Consider the following 17435-nt stretch of genomic DNA (forward strand, 5'->3'; position numbering starts at 1 on the left):
TGTCTGCTGTTTTGAACACATTAAATGAGACACAACAAGTGTGGCTACAAACCGGTGAGGAAATCATGTGTCTAGAGTTTAATTTGTGGCCGTTGCTGGCAATTTATCCAGAAAAAATCCTGAATGTTTTTTCGATCCCTCTCACTCTAACGATGATGTCACTCACTCTGACCCAACCCCATACACACTCATTGAAAAGTGTGAAATTTGTCAGAAATCCTCATGTGCTTTTAAAGGATTTATCTCAAAAACGGTACAAGCTATGAAAAAGTTGTACATACAGGATGAATACATTAGAAGTTTGTCTACAGCTCAGAATTTTGAATGAAGTCTCTAGCTGAAAGTATGTGGACGCTTTAAAGGCTGAAAGAAGTAAGAAGATTTGAAGAGTTTCAAGACTGTTCCAATGCATTCTCTATGGGGAAAAAAAAATCAGAAATAGTTGAATATTACAAAAAGTATGAATAGTTGAAAAGAGAAAAGACATAGCACACCTGTCCCGAAAAGGCTGAACATTTTGATATTTGAATTGTTGAAATAGCACAAAGTATGAAGGACTAGTTACATGACGAAGAAAGGCAGAAAATGGCCGAACCGAATAACAATAGTGTGAATGCTTCCAGCATTCACACTAACTAGAAAAAAGCATTTCCAAGAATGGAAATGGTGTGGACTGCTGATAGCAACTGAACGCTGTTGCAGGCGGAAGAAAAGGGCCAAACAGAAGAACAATAGTGTGACTGCTTCAGCAGTCACACTAATTAGTGTGACTGCAGTCACACTATTGTTCTTCTGTTTGGCCATTTTCTTCCGCCTTTTTACGGTCTTCTTCTAGTCCTTCATACTTTGTGCTATTTCAACAATTCATATATCAAAACGTGCAGCTTCTTTTGAACTTTATCGGCATTACTTTTCTCTTTTTAACTATTTATACTTTTTCAAATATTTAACTTTTTCTGATTTTTTTCAGCTTTATAATGTGTGTGTATTGCGTCTAACGAGCAGAGCCAGAGTGGTGTCAGAGTGGAGAGAGGCAAAAAAACATTCTAGAGTTTTTCTGGCTAAACTGTCAGCATGGCCACAAATTAAACTCTAGACAAATTATTTTCTCCAGTTTTGTAGCCACACTTGTCTTCTGGCTAAAATTCTGGTCAAAAATGCAAAGAGACTTAGATAATAATTTTAAATATTTTTTAAATGCAGCCAGGGAGCTCTCTGCTCTCATTAAGCTCAATGCATTTTTTTTCACATCAGCAGGAGAAGGAGCTCAACTTTGTAACTTGCTGTTAAGTGCTTTTTAATTCATTTGAATTCACCAAAAAATAGTCACAGGTCACAAAAAAGTCCTCTTCTTACTTGGTGTGGCTAATTTATATTAATTTATTTTTGTTTTAAGCATCATTGAAAAATCTCACATTCATCAAAGTCTCAACCTCTCTTCTTGTCAACTTCTCTGTAGTGTAGGGGTTAGGGTAACTGCCTGCTAACCCTAAGGTCACTGGTTCGAATCCAAGGGAAGAATTCTTGTTATGTTATGTTGAATTCTGCTCTCCTCCCCCGCCTTCAATTGGTTACAGGTGTTTGTTATCTCCTTGATTACTAGTACCAGTTTGCAGCACATCATCACATTACAATGAATGACAACAGTCTTGAAGGCAGTGTGCTCTCTGTAGCCGAGTGGCAGAGTAAAGGTTTAGTGATCATATGGTCACGGGTTCGATTCCTGCCTCAGTCATTTCACATCATTGCTTGACTTTTGATTCCAATTATTCAGCTGTCATTGGACAGTCTTTGATTCCTCATAGTATAAAGCTCATTGTAACTCAGGTTCTCTGTGGCCATATGGTTAGTGTGTTAGGTGTTGTGCTATTTCAACAATTCATATATCAAAACGTGCAGCTTTTTTTGAACTTTATCGGCGTTACTTTTCTCTTTTTAACTATTTATACTTTTAAAAATATTTAACTTTTTCTGCAAATTAAACTCTAGACAAATTATTTTCTCCAGTTTTGTAGCCACACTTGTCTTCTGGCTAAAATTCTGGTCAAAAATGCAAAGAGACTTAGATAATAATTTTAAATATTTTTTAAATGCAGCCAGGGAGCTCTCTGCTCTCATTCAGCCCAATGCTGAGAATTCTCCACAACTCTGTCTGAAACATGCTTATGTCTGTGCTCTCTGTGGCGAAGTGGCAGAGTAAAGGTTTATTGATCATGAGGTCATGGGTTCGATTCCTGCCTCAGTCATTTCACATCATTGCTTGACTTTTGATTCCAATTATTCAGCTGTCATTGGACAGTCTTTGATTCCTCATAGTATAAAGCTCATTGTAACTCAGGTTCTCTGTGGCCATATGGTTAGTGTGTTAGGTGTTGTGCTATTTCAACAATTCATATATCAAAACGTGCAGCTTTTTTTGAACTTTATCGGCGTTACTTTTCTCTTTTTAACTATTTATACTTTTTAAAATATTTAACTTTTTCTGCAAATTAAACTCTAGACAAATTATTTTCTCCAGTTTTGTAGCCACACTTGTCTTCTGGCTAAAATTCTGGTCAAAAATGCAAAGAGACTTAGATAATAATTTTAAATATTTTTTAAATGCAGCCAGGGAGCTCTCTGCTCTCATTCAGCCCAATGCTGAGAATTCTCCACAACTCTGTCTGAAACATGCTTATGTCTGTGCTCTCTGTGGCGAAGTGGCAGAGTAAAGGTTTATTGATCATGAGGTCATGGGTTCGATTCCTTACTTTTTTTTTTAAGCAGAAGCCAGTGATCCTCTTATCAAAGGTTTTCTTTACCCCTCACATACTGTCTCTGTCTGTAGCCTAGTGGTTAGCTTGCTGGTCTGGAGACCTGAAGGTTGCTGGTTCAATTCTTGCCTCAACAACAATTATAGTGAATTATTTTCCCAGTTGTCCTCTGTTGACTTCTGATAATTTGCTTCATGTTGAAACTGCTGCTCTCAGCCTGAAATTCACAGAAATTTTCATTCTAAGTCATTCAAGCTTGACTCTCAAGCTTTCTTGATGTTGACAGTGTGCAGATCATTAACAGACAACAGTCTCTGTAACTGTGTGTGCACTGTGGCCTAGAGGCAGAGTGGAAGTCTAATGACCATGAGGTTGTGGGTTCAATTCCGACCTTGGTCAAACATTTGTATGGTGATCACTGCTTGCACTATTTGCTAATTCTGCAACAGCGTTCAGTTGCTATCAGCAGTCACACCATTTCCATTCTTGGAAATGCTTTTTCTAGTTATTATCTAAGTCTCTTTGCATTTTTGACCAGAATTTTAGCCAGAAGACAAGTGTGGCTACAAAACTGGAGAAAATAATTTGTCTAGAGTTTAATTTGTGGCCATGCTGACAGTTTAGCCAGAAAAACTCTAGAATGTTTTTTTTGCCTCTCTCCACTCTGACACCACTCTGGCTCTGCTCGTTAGACGCAATACACACACATTATAAAGCTGAAAAAAATCAGAAAAAGTTAAATATTTGAAAAAGTATAAATAGTTAAAAAGAGAAAAGTAATGCCGATAAAGTTCAAAAAAAGCTGCACGTTTTGATATATGAATTGTTGAAATAGCACAAAGTATGAAGGACTAGAAGAAGACCGTAAAAAGGCGGAAGAAAATGGCCAAACAGAAGAACAATAGTGTGACTGCTTCAGCAGTCACACTAATAAGAAAAAATCCACACAATAACAGTAGTTCACTGTTCCCTGCAGCTATTTCATAGCTGCTGGTCCCTGCAGCTATTTCATAGCTGTTGGGACCAGTGCCCGGTGCGATTGCCCGTGGCCCTAACAACAGAAAAAGAATTCCAGCAGTCGATTGCCAGACCGTTGCTAGGCAAAACGGGCCGTTGCTAGGGACTCCGCTCTGAACAGAGGACAGCAGAGGAGGAGAGCTAAGCAGGATATTTACCTTATGTTTCATTTTTACCGTCATTAACAGCATAATAAATGACTTGTAGCGTGTTACAGGGACAGTGGAGGCTCTCTGCCTTCCACACCACTGCTGCTCAGAGCCTCCGCTGTCACTGCTCTCGTCAAGTTGGAAAAAAAAAAAAAAAAGGAGCTCCGTGGCACCGAAAGTCCGCGACGATAAACGTGTTTATGACAGATAAGACTACACAAATACACCCATCCTAACAAGTATATGATAATCCATTGATCCACCGATTGATTATTAAAAAGGCTTGGTTGGAAACAAACACATCCGACCGGGAGGAGGCAGGAAAACAGCGGAGAACTGAGCCACATGTCGGCTACAGGCAGGTACGAATGTAAACAGAACGTTGACAGAAAGTCATTGTCGAGCCCGTCAAAAAAATTAAAAATAATAATTCAGACTAAAAAAAATCTTTTTATGGAAAAGCAATACTTTCATTCTGTACCCCTCTAAAGGCCCCATGGATGTATTATTTTTGAAAAAATATAGCTTTTAATAAATATTCTACATATTCAACCTTTAATTTTCAAAGAATTATTGACTATTCTGACAGTTTTTGAATATGCCAGTTGCCATTGCTCATCAAAAAAGCACAAGAAGTTAAATAAAGTTTTTCATTTAGGCCTATATCGTCCCATTGTGAGTGAAAGATCTATGCAAGTACATTCCAAAAAAACCCAAGTGTCTTTTTAAACAGTGGTTCCTAACCTTTCTTGGTCAGATTTTTTTTTAATTCATCAATTAGGCTACTAGACATTTCAGGCGACCTCATTTGAATTTCAAGCGACCCCACGTGGGGTCCCGACCCCAAGGTTGGGAAACACTGTTTTAAAAGCTGTCAGCCACGGACGGAGTGGGCGACAGCTGGGACGAGGAACTTTCGTTTTAACTGCTGCAGCCGTCTCTCCCTCTCGTAGCCTACTAGGCATGCTGTTCAGGGTGTTTGGTTTGATTAATTAAAAGGCGCGTTCCTACAGGAACGGTCCCCTCACTCAGTCCTCTCAGTGGCCGTGTCTCCGCTGCAGACAGGACGCACCGGGCTCTTGGAGCGACGTGCAACGGTGCGCGCGGTCGCTGTGCAGCGATAAAGTTGTCCAGCTCATAGTCCAGCTCTGATTCACGAACTTAACTATCCCTCCTCCTCTGTCACCTGCTGCGTGCTGCGCCGCTGCAGCAGACGGGCATCAACAGATACGTACATGATATCACATGTAGCTTCTGTGGACGCTACCTCGCTACTGATCAATTAAATAGCTTAACTACTGAAAAGCTATTTGATGTAGAAAACAGCGACGCTACGACCACGCTACTGAGAAATGTAGTTAAGTTACTAACGCCGCTACTTGTAACGATGCTACTGCCCAACACTGCAGGAGGCTCAAAGGGAGCTGTTCTTGGCAGTGCTTATCACCTGGTGGGCCGAGTGTGGAGCTGAGACCCAGGAAGAACAAAAAGTCAGAGACAGTGTAAACCACAGTCAAGCCATCTTCTTTCTTACTGCTTCTTCAAACACTAAACACGTTGCTGGACTGAAATACAGCTTTCCTAAAAAGCAAAAGCCAAAGGTGTTTTTCAGCACAATTTTTTTTTACTTTTCATACAGGCTCCAAACACCACATGATCACTGTAAACCTTGGTGTGGCTGAATGAGGAAGGATGAGTGGCTCCTTCAAATACCAGAGATACTGCACAGGACAGAATGAGAGATCCAACCATGAAGGGACTCGAACCCTCAATCTTCTGATCCAAAGTCAGACGCCTTGTCCGTTAGGCCACATGGTCACAAAAGTTAGTGAGATGAGACCACCCACCAAACATGATGAGTTATATAAAACAATTTACTCAATGTCAACAATATCAATGTGTTATTAGCAGATGTTTGTGTCCATGTAATATGGACTTGTTCTGCAGGTTCCCATCATAATTTGACAAGTGTAAAATTTAGAAAAAGGTTCCACAAATTACAAAATACATGGGCGTACAACTCAGCCCAACAGCTGGAGCGAGACAAGACTTATTAAAATAAGCGATTTAGATTCAGCCTCATCAGGTGGAACAGCCTCATCAGGTGGAACACATTGTTTAGAAGCCCAGGGGAGTGTGAAGGAAAAAAAAAAAACCCTCCCAACCAACATTCTCACCTGACATTTAGCTGGGAATTAACTCAACATATTACAGTACAGCTCAAGAAATGAATTTGCTTTCGATCAAGTGCTCTGACGCCGATATTTCAGGGTGCCCGGATAAGGTCAACTGTCACCGAGGAATGTTTGTCGAATAAAAATTGATGCATAACAAGCTGGAGAGCAGGTTGGAGGTGGGCTCTCTCCTGCCCGCGCGCTGCAGACCCTGACCTTTACTTAACTCAATTCAATATGGTTCACCTCATATGTGTGTTTGTTCACTTGTGCCAAAATGAGAGAGGGCCCTCTTGCTTACCATATGCCACAGACCCTTTCATTTGATTTCTGTGCCTTTTAAATTAGTTATTTTTGCTCCAGCACGCCAGGCGCATTGGATGGAAATGCTTTTTGATTATTTTCTCCATCTGCACCCTTGTTATTTTTTTTTTCCCCTTTATGACAGGTTTTATTTTTCTTACAGGGCTAGATCTTACTTGTGCTTGTTTCATTTTTTTTTTTTTTCTCAGCTTTGTTCTCCGGATTAGAGCGGGTGGAGGGAGATAAAACAGTGGTGCCAAGCAAGTCTCAATGTGCTCCATGTACGTTTGAACTCTTGAGCTCTTTCGCCAATTAGCAGGTTATAGCAATCCCAGTGGTGTGTGTGTGTGTGTGTGTGTGTGTGTGTGTGTGTGTGTGTGTGTGTGTGTGCGTGTGTGTGCGTGTGTGTGTGCAGGTGCATGGATGTGAATGTGTGTTTCTGCTATCAGCAGTGTAGGCCTAAGCTATACCAGGTAAATGCATGTGAGTGTGTGTGTGCCCAGCATTCTTGCCGCACTCAACAATATGATATCATATTGCAGAGATGGAACAGAGTGAATGTGATATAATAGGCCTATTTCACGACTTCCGGGTTTAGGTACTTCCGGTTTCCGTTACAGGGTAAAACTACTTCCGGTCGCGGAAGCGCAATGGCTGAATCCAAAAATAAAAGCTTCTGCTGCATAATATAATACATCCATGTGCGTACCTCAGTGTACAAATTCTAGACAAAAACAGCCGTACTTGCATTTCCAAGAGTTTCCGAAAGAAAGACCTGAGAAAGAAGTGGGTTTTGGCTACTGCTAAAAAAAAACAAACAGCATAGACCAGCAGCATTTCCATGCTGGTTTTTCTAGCAGGGTAGGCTATACGAAGAGATGATGGAAAAGACTTTGTTTAGCTTGCTTTTGAACGGCAAAATATCAAAACTAAACCGTACACTGGTTTACAACCGTTACTGAATTACTGTATATCAATGTCAGTTCTCCAACAAAATCTTCTTGCTTCAAGGTTTTATTTGTCACGCTATCGCCGTTCAGCAGCAACTGACAGTGATAGCAGTAAAGCTGCTAAAAGTTTTCACTGATGAAATATTTTGTGGCGGTCGTATTAGTTTGTTTGAATGAAAAGTGTCGCCACTCTGTCAATCGCTCTAGCCGCAGCTGACCGGACCGGATGTTGATTTACCCTGTATGACGTCACTTCAGAATCTCGTGAAATAGGCCTATTGACCCTTTGTCAAGTCCCGCCCTCCACGGTTACTGTTGCTAGGTTGGACAAACAATGGTCACGGAAGGGTTAACTCCCATTGGAAACCATTGAAAATTAGGCATTTTCTTTTTGTCGCTGGCAACAAGTTTACATATTAAGTCAATGCAAATGACCGACTGAGCAATTAATCGTTCAGGCAAAAAATCATAGGGCTCCGAGCCACAGCGACCAAGCTTGAGATGAGAAATCCCAACTCTTTGGCCGTCAGTCGCTTGTCGCTCAGCACTGATTGGCTGCCGTAATCTATGCATAATGACAACTACTGAAATCATGGAAACGTAATACAACTCTGCCGGTCCGGCAGAGCAAAGCCGGCTTGAGGTTGTATGGCGCTTGTGGGACTTCCACAACAGGTAAACAGCAGCAAAAGGTACAATGTCAGCCGTGCTGGACCAATACAAATGGGAAGAAAAGAGACTCAGAGCGAGGTGAAATTCACTTGAATGACGTCATCAGAGTGATCTGTTGTATCGTTCCAAAGTGACGAGCGACTGCAGCTGAGTGACAGGGCGATTCTTTTGGAGCGACACGAGCGACAGCGTCAAAAATGAAATGTCCATTGTGAACGCACCTTAAGGAAATTTTGAATTAACTCATACATCAGAAAAATGGTGTCCGTGATAGAAGACAGACGTGGCTAAAGAACGATTGAACGGGCATTACCCGACTTTTCCGAAAAGTGGGGAAAAATCATTCTTTTGGTCACTCACTAGCTAGTTGCTGACGATGCTAACGCTTAATCTCTGCCGATCTCCCATTTCTCCGAACTTCACAAAGTTCAAAAGACATTAACAACGGTAATGTTACGTTTGCTAGATAACTTTGAAGGTTAAAGTAATATGTATGGCTAAGTATGTTTATTGATGTCTTGGGTTTGGGGAATGGGATAAAAATGACTCTGGGAATACGTTCCAAATATCGGGAGTCACTATTGCAGGTACCCCAGGCACACATTTTAACCATATTGAAATTGTTGAATTGTCGAAACTGTCTGCCTATCTCGTTTCATAGGGTTTCATCCCACTGTGCAACATGTGACATGGGGAGAAGCGCTCTGATTGGTGGATCAGCAGACCAATCAGAAGGCCAACGAAGGGTCAATTGTTGGAGCAGATGAGCGCTTTTGACACCAGGCACAGCAGTCATGGTTTGTCCCTGGATCTTGTGGGATGTTGGTATCAAAGAGAGAGAGATGGAGCCTGAGAAAGCTGAGAGAGGAGAGTGTGTGGAAGCGTTCCCTCTGTCTGTGTGAGTCTGACACACTCACAGGTGTGTGAGGTGTTGGTGAGGTGGGTGTCACCACCTCTCTATCCCTTCACCAGGCTGGAGGCACGTCTGAGTCTTTTCCCTCCAATGGGAGAAGTGAGCATGATTACAGATGATTGTTTCACCCTATAATCTCTGAAATAAATACTGTATTATTTGTTACAAGCCACAGATTTTCTGATTTTGTTCAGATTAACAGTTGAGGAGAAAATTAACTTCTGAGTTCTGAGTCTTTTTCCTACACACAATCTTTTGATTTGAGCCCAGAATTCCTTGCAACGGCCCTGTTTATTGTAGCAGTATACATGCAGTATATAAGTTGCCAAAGCTTCTACACTGAATAAAGAGTTCATAGAAGCCACATTCATCCATCCATACAGTGCTTTAGATAGATAGATAGATAGATAGATAGATAGATAGATAGATAGATAGATAGATAGATAGATGATAGATAGATAGATAGATAGATAGATAGATAGATAGATAGATAGATAGATAGATAGATAGATAGATAGATAGATAGATAGATAGATAGATAGATAGATAGAAGTCATAAACCACAGTGACAGAGCCACCACATGAGAAAGCTCAGGGACAAATGCTTCATGTAATCCAAGGATTTAATGCAGTAATATTCAGGATGAAGGATTATGCCGCTGACTCTGATTGGATGATCAGACGTCTCTGGACTCAAATAGAAGTCGTAACAACCGCTTCATGGAATGAATAGTAAAAGTGAATCATGTCACCCTCTGAAGTTGCACCCTTCACCCCGTGGACTACAGTAGGCTGGATGAAAATATGAAAATGGGTCTGGAAGAAATACTGTATAAAGAGGGTTAGGTCGCTAGTGGGGATGTAATTTTGTGATTGTCCATATTTAATGTAATCCAGGGCCATGTAAGATGTCAGACTCATTTCATCTACCAAAACCATTATACAATTTCAATTTAAGAGAAATGCAGTGTCACAAACAGTCTCATGTTGTAAGGCACCCAGAGGTCAGTTCTATATATGATTATTATTTTTTCATCATTGTTACAACCATTCTCCAGTTCATCCTGCAGGCATCATGTTGTATTTTTACTAAATTCCATGACAATCCTTGCACCAACAGGATTCTACCTCCTGACAAGATGTCTGTAGGAAATGTCTTGAGAATTAAACTGTGGAGCTGATGTTCAAAATACAACAATTCAGAAAACATCACACAGAATGTTATTCAAGGAAACACAACTTTAAAAACATCTTGCTTGTATCTGCACAGAATAAAAAAGAAGTTGTTCACAACAGTTTATTGTCAATTTATTTTTCCATTGTGTACAAAGTTTAAACTGGAAATCAAGGAGGACATTTTCTTTTACAATCATTCTCTCACTTCAAAACACTTTCACCATAACAGATCAGTAGACTATGTGAATTATACAGTGTATACATTTGCATTCAATCACCACTTCTTCCAAAATTCATGACTACCTCCCTCAGTCAGTTTTCAGCACCAACAGAATTATAGTACAACTACGGCAAACATTATGCTGTCTTCAAAACAAATCAACTCATCAATCAGGTGGTAAACACTGTAGGAGATGCATGTTCAGCACTTTCAGGTGATATCCAGGCTACATGATCTGACCATGCATTCTGTGTCATTTTTATCACTCTTTTATCAGCCTTACACTGAAAGATAAAAACAGCTTGTACAGCATTATAAAAACACCAAGATCACAGGAGTGACATTTAGGGACTTGACTAGTTTTTGTGACCAACAAACTCTGAGGAAAGCAAACAACATTTTGTCTTCTCCTGGTCGCGTGCTTGCAAGTGAATTTCCTCTGTTGTCCTCAGGTCGTTGCTATGTCTCACCTGTCTGTAAGACGAACCATTTAAAAAAAAAAATCTGTTATCCCTCTGCCATTTTTCTCTTAAAGGGATAGTTCACCCAAAATTGAAATTTCACTCATTATCTACTCACCCTCATGTCAACTAAGGGCTGGGAGAAGTTTCAGAGTCCTCCGTGGCTTCTCTGAGTTACAGGGGGTCTCGGCATAGGGTCCGTCCTCTTCCCGGTTCGTCCAAATTTGACGAACTGGGAAGAGGAGCTTCGAGAAGCTTCCGCTACAAAACAAGCTTGAAATATAGACTTATTAAATTTTTTTCAGAACAATTTCGCATTTTGGGGCTTCAATACAAGACGGACATTACATACGAGCAGCATGGAGGTATTTGGATGTTTTTTGGTGTGTCTTTTTGTTACGAAGACAGTTGGTTTCCATTTGCAACTGTTATATGGACATGCACTGCTACGCCGAGACCCCCTGTAACTCAGAGAAGCCACAGATAACTCTGAAACTTCTCCCAGCCCTTAGCTCACATGAGGGTGAGTAGATAATGAGTGCAATTTCAATTTTGGGTGAACTATTCCTTTAAAATTACTTATGAAGATGTTATTCCTTTTACCATGTACATCTTATTGGTCAACATGTGCAACCTACTGTATGTATTTATTCACTCTATTTAACTTGATCCTTGATGACACTGTATTCCTTGGCATTATATTCTATTTATTTACTCTAACTTATTCCTCTATGTATTGTGTACTGTGTTTTTTTACCGTGCCAGTATGCAAGCTGCTGAAACCAATTGCCCCTGGTGGGATTAATAAAGTTGTCGAAGTCTGAGTCTGATGCAGGTGGCATTGAGAGGGAGAACAGGGAGTCCTCAAGCTGATTGGCTGTTACATCTGTGATCAGTTTGATATGACACCAGAATACCATTCACTCTGCATGGTTCAGGATTATTGGTGTAATTGTTTTACAAAGCCATTTAGATGTTGTCCTCCATTATCATGCTTGGTTGATGGACAGGCAGATATGTGCACATGGAGATTTGTGATATTATGTCAGCTTCCATCACACTGACCTGTTCTAAAACTGGGTTGCTGGAAAAAAGCTCAACTCCCAAATAAACTTGCAGGTTTCAGCCAGTGTGCATATGTGAGTGTAGAATATATACAGTTATAAAACTGGGTCCAGGCTCTGACACGTTCCCCATCACAGCCCTCGTGGCAGCACCCAGATCAGCACAGCAGGGGGTGGCCATAGTAACCTCTAGCAGCAGCGGTGGTGGTGGTGGCAATAAACTGAGCAGAGTACTGACAGACTTTGAGTACACAGCACTGATGAAAAGGGTGAGAGAGATGTGCCTCAGAGAGAAAAGACTGTTGACTGCATAAATTAACTGGCAGGCTTTTTTTTATTTTATAATATCACAAGTAATTATACTTAAAATCACATAAAAATAACCATTCAGTGTCAATGTGTAATATATAAAATATTAATCCCATGTGCATCAGTACAGAGCTTCTGTCAAGGCTGCTATACAAACAGAATCAAGTTTCCCTTTATAAATGCAGGCTAGCCTACAATTTGTGATTGTCGGGAGAGTTCTATTTTCATCTAGTTCTGGATGAGCAGAAGTTGGTCCGTCTATCCAACACCTCTGGGCAGCATCAGATACAGCTGCTGAGCACAGGTTTTGGCTTTTGTCCTTGTGTTTACCATGGAATGAAACCTGGCAACATGAGTGTGATGATAAGACTGTGAGACTCTGCATACAAACACTCCACTTGGCCACAACACAACTTGTTGTATTGTTTTAATGAGTGTTTTCAACAGACACATGCACTCATGTTTTATGTTGAGGGTGATGCACTTTGCATTTTGGATAGAACTTGCTGTCTGCCTCTATAGTCATTTACAATGTGCATAGGGCCAGAGGCTACTGGAGGGTGCAGGGACCCTGTAGGGGAGAGTGGGGTAAGTTGAGCCACTTTTTGTATTCAGGATCACTACATCAAGACAATTATAGTTTTGTTGCTAACTAACACATCTGCATATATTTCAGGATGTTTTGCATCCCTACAAATTAACAGAATGAGTGTAAACATAACTGTTTTTAAAATATAGCATGTTCAAAAAAAGTGGTCTTGTGACTCAACTTACCCCATGAATGGGTTAAGTTGACCATAGGAGTGGGGTAAATTGATCAACCCCCCCTTATTTCCTTCCATCCATCTCCTACCTCCCCCTTTACTTAATATTTCATCTGTCCAGGCTACAGGTGAACACAAACTGCAGGGATCGACTTCCTGCTGAGCCACCAACTCATTGAGATTTGGGGAGTTTTGCAATTACATCGCATCTTGGGAAGAATCCCAGAGATTTTTCTTTGAAAGAAAAGTTTGGCACACTATAAACAACTTTTCCTGTTTATAGGAACATACTTACTGTAATCACAAACATACAGAATCTTGATTTAATCATTTGGACATATACAGCCAAAATACATTCATTAAGTGTATAGGATAGGTGGCTCAACTTACCCCTGGCCAAATGGATCAACTTACCCCACAGCTACCTTGGCTTGGGTTTATTACTCCCACAGCTAAAATTGTGCAGTTTCATGCTAGGTTTACTACCTCATGTTGTAGCTCATAGATACCACAACCCATGTACAAATTTACAATAATCTATTTTGGTCTAAACACAATTCTCATAAAACTTAGGATCGACAAAATTCACTCTTGAGAGTGAAAAATGACTTTTGGGTCATAAATGTTAAACCACTTTACTCACATGGTTCTAACCTTCACATGACTCCATGAAATGATGCCTGCCTCCCTAATATTTGGTCCCATGCTAATTTTTTCCTGTAGTTTCCTAGAAACAAGGGGTGGGTCAACTTCCCCACTGGCTCATCTTACCCCACTCTCCCCTATGTGTGGCGGCCTGGGAAAACCTGTCGGTAGTCGCCGACGTTCTATTCCCACGATTTTGATATTTTGTGTGATTCTGCTACTTTGAACTCCCTACTACATCTTGGTGAATATTTTAAGAAAACAAAACGGAAAGTAGCCTGCTTTTTTTATGTTTTTGTGGCAAATAAAGCGTTTCATTTTCAGCACAGCACAGCTGAGCTGCAGCTGAATTCTGCGATCCAGATGTTTTTTTTTACAGCTCGTCTTTATCATAAACGGTTCGGAAGTTATGTTGTTGTTATGTTGCGCCGATGATACGTTCGGATTAGCATTGATGCTACGCTCGGGTTAGCATCTGTTCCCGTACCACATGATTACACGCACCCCATACGGTCCCTTCTGGTCATAGACCATGGACCCTCAGAAAGCAGAACATCACACGATTCAGATACAGTGTACAGCTCATCTCTATCATAAACGGTTCAGAAGCTGTTTAATGTTTTGTAAAAATATTCTTCTTTAGAGGGTTAAAGACATTCTATTTAAAGCAATTTTTCTCACTTTTCAGTTGTTTGGTCATAACTTTTGATCAGAGAGGGCTATCTCAGTTATTCAAACAGTTATGAATAACTGAAAACATCTAGTTTATGGAAATACCAAAACATGAAAATGTCAAAATCCCACCATGTGAAGGGTTTTCCCAGGCCACCACTGAAACCGCTGTGTTTATTACACCATCGGAATGACTGAGAAAGAGAGAGAAATATTATGTATAATGTGTCCTGAAGTGAATGTAACATTTAGACTTGGATCACAAACAGCATCGCAGATGAATGCAGAACACACCCAAACACACTTAAGAGCAATAATGTTTTCATTTTGCATTATTCCATTACTATTCCACATCTCCCCACATTGCCTGTGGATATCTGTCAGACATGGTAAAACAGAGCAATCCTCAGGAGGTGAATGCAACCTGACACAGTGTGATTGCCAAATGACAAACTTTAGATGGCTCAGAGAGAAATAAAATTGCCCCCCCCCCCCCTCTGTATCTGCCACACGTGGACACATTGAAGACACAGGAGGAAATAAAGATAGAAATATTGAAATAAAATCAGAATCAAAACGCAGCGGTGTCCGTATTTCACCTCTGGAGCCGCAGTCGGTGCCAGAGAAATGGATGCCAGGACATTAATTTTAATGATGTCAGGAACCTGGGGGGGTGGTACGTGTGTGGGGGGCTGGAGGGGGGGCACAAGTCATCAGTGGTGGCTGATTACCGCTGTTTGTGTGCCTTCCTGGGTGCTGGTATTTCCAGCTCATTTCTACCACCTCGCAAATGTGAGTTGCTTCAGACTGCATTGTGAAGTTGTCTAACTTTCCCTTTTTAAGGGCAGACACTATAGGTGAATAGGGCAAAGATTTTAACTAACACATATCACCATGAAACTTCCCAAGTTTATCACTTACATTAAGACAAACATTTTTTGTATTACACGTTTTGTCAAATTTTATGTAAATGAGGCAATATGCGCTAATGTGCATACATTTCCAGAACCAAAATCTGAACAATGGATAATGCCCCTTTATAAACCCCCCCTTTTTTTTTTATTTTGTTGACATATTAGAGTCAGAAGTTTTTACAGAGGGGATTTTGGATATCTCTTTTTATCACTCTGTAAATGAGAAAAAACTGTCACCAGCCCTAAAGAAATCAAATGTTGCCATGTTTTTAGGGATAAAATGTTGTATAAATCAGGCTTTGAATGATATATCAACATATCTCTCTGTAGAAACCTTCAGAATATAGACAGGAATGAAACTGGAAGGTTTGGTGTCTGTAAGTGCTGCTGAAGTGGAGATTTTGGGCCAAGAGTCTGAAGAGTTTAAAGACTTGTACTGTAAAATTCCATAGATAAATTTTACTTTTACAATGATACCTGACATGACATGGGTCAGACAACAGGCACAGCACAGTATGTCACAGTAGCATGTTAACTTTTAGGAGAAATTTACAGACAAAATGAAGTAAAATTATTGCTGCTGCGCAGCAATGGGTCGGGTCCGGGCTAATTTTGGCAAATTTAGACAAATTCTGAGCAACAAACAGGAGAATAGGAAGACAAGACAATTGATCTTATAATGTTCAATTTGCACCAGTTGAGGATTGAATCCACAACCCGTGGAACCAAAGACCGTTGTCTATCGCACTGAGCTAATTGACAAGTGGCAGTTTAACAGTGGCTTCAAAAATTGGGTAAACCATTCACTGTCGTGCAGGCAGATTTGAAACCACAGTAAAAAGAAAAATCTGTTTTTGAGGTAAAATTCTGATATGTATTTGTCAAACATCTACTATGAGTCTAAGATGTTAGGAGCCTTCGCACATGGTCCAGTCCAAGCTATTTGTTTTTGTTTTTTTAATTTAGAGGCTTGCCGTGATGCCACCATCAGTACAACTGTCTTGTATTTCATGTTGAGAACATCTGACATTTTGATCTGTCATCATCATCATCATCACCCTTGCTGGGTCTCAAACTCACAATCTCTGACACCAAGAACCAGCTCCTAACTCGCTGAGCTAATTAGCTGGTAGTGAGACCTGCTGTGTAGCTTCATTTATCCACTCAGGTGAGTCAGTGCCCGGGCAGCTGTTGTGATGAAATTGTCAAAATGTCAGAAATTCAGTTATCTAAACAAAAATCTGATAATACATAAATTGCATCTTGACAGCATGGAAATGTTGGTGATTTGTTTTTAATGATACGTGTTTTGCTTCATAAGAGAAAATCTGATGTTTAAAAATTCCAGTCTCACATTGACTGCAGTTGTTCCCATGAGAGCAGAATTCAAAATGTTCTCAAAAATTCAGTTTTTGAGATAAAATTCTGATATTTGCCAAACTTCATCAACCATGACTCCAGAATATTCTCATTTTTTTTCAGGAAGATTGAAAATGTATTTAGCAAGAATTTGATGGTATATGTTTACAGTACTGTTTACAGTCAAACGTTTTCATGCACTGTAGGCTCAATTTTTGCTTAATCAAAAATCCGAGAAACAAGTTTTGTGGAGGACAGTCTGGAGATGCTCTGTAGCAAGTTTGGTGTCAATTGAGCAAAAATTGTTGGAGGAGATACATTTTAAAAGTTTTACAGTTATTGAAAAAAACAGAGTGATGGACTTCATAATTTGTAATAAGTTTAAGTGGACAAAAGTTTTAGCAGTATTGAGGCTACATTGTGGTGAAGTTTCAAAACTTTAGCATCTACCGTTGGTTTGGTAGGAATTTTTTAAGTTTTTGAATTTAAACGCTTTTTCCTTGGAGTTGAGTGAATCTGGCATGGGTTTGGATGTTTCTGTGAAGTTTGGTGAGTTTTCACCCATGGGAAGTATGACTTCCTTGGAAGAAGAAGAAGAAGAAGAAGAAGAGGAAGAAGAAGAAGAAGAAAGAATTCCTAGGAATACAATAGGTTCCCGGCAGCTTAGCTGCCCGGACCCTAATAACCACCTTAATATTGATGTTCTACCATTTGTTTTGATTGTTCTGAAAGAATACAAGTTAAGGAAGAAAACACGCCCAAAATCTCAAAGTTATAAAGTGCATGAAAAAACTGCAAGGACCTACAAAATGTATACATACGCACATTCTGTATACCAGTCAGGGGTTAGACTGGACCATCATGGGTTTTTGAAATCATCAAGGGGAAAGTGAGGAATATCTGCAAGCAGGCAGGTGTGT

At 40.2% G+C, this 17435-nt stretch overlaps 1 non-coding gene across 1 annotated transcript; it reads right to left on the reverse strand.

Annotated features, from left to right (window-relative positions):
* Positions 1–5664: 5664 nt before the first annotated feature.
* On the reverse strand, positions 5665–5737 carry trnaq-uug (transfer RNA glutamine (anticodon UUG)). The gene has a single exon. It is a non-coding gene; the product is annotated as a tRNA-Gln (tRNA).
* Between the last annotated feature and the right edge of the window lie 11698 nt (positions 5738–17435).

This window comes from Trachurus japonicus, chromosome 21, assembly GCF_045865225.1.
Source record: "Trachurus japonicus isolate A0001 chromosome 21, Traja_1.0".
Taxonomy (NCBI): domain Eukaryota; kingdom Metazoa; phylum Chordata; class Actinopteri; order Carangiformes; family Carangidae; genus Trachurus; species Trachurus japonicus.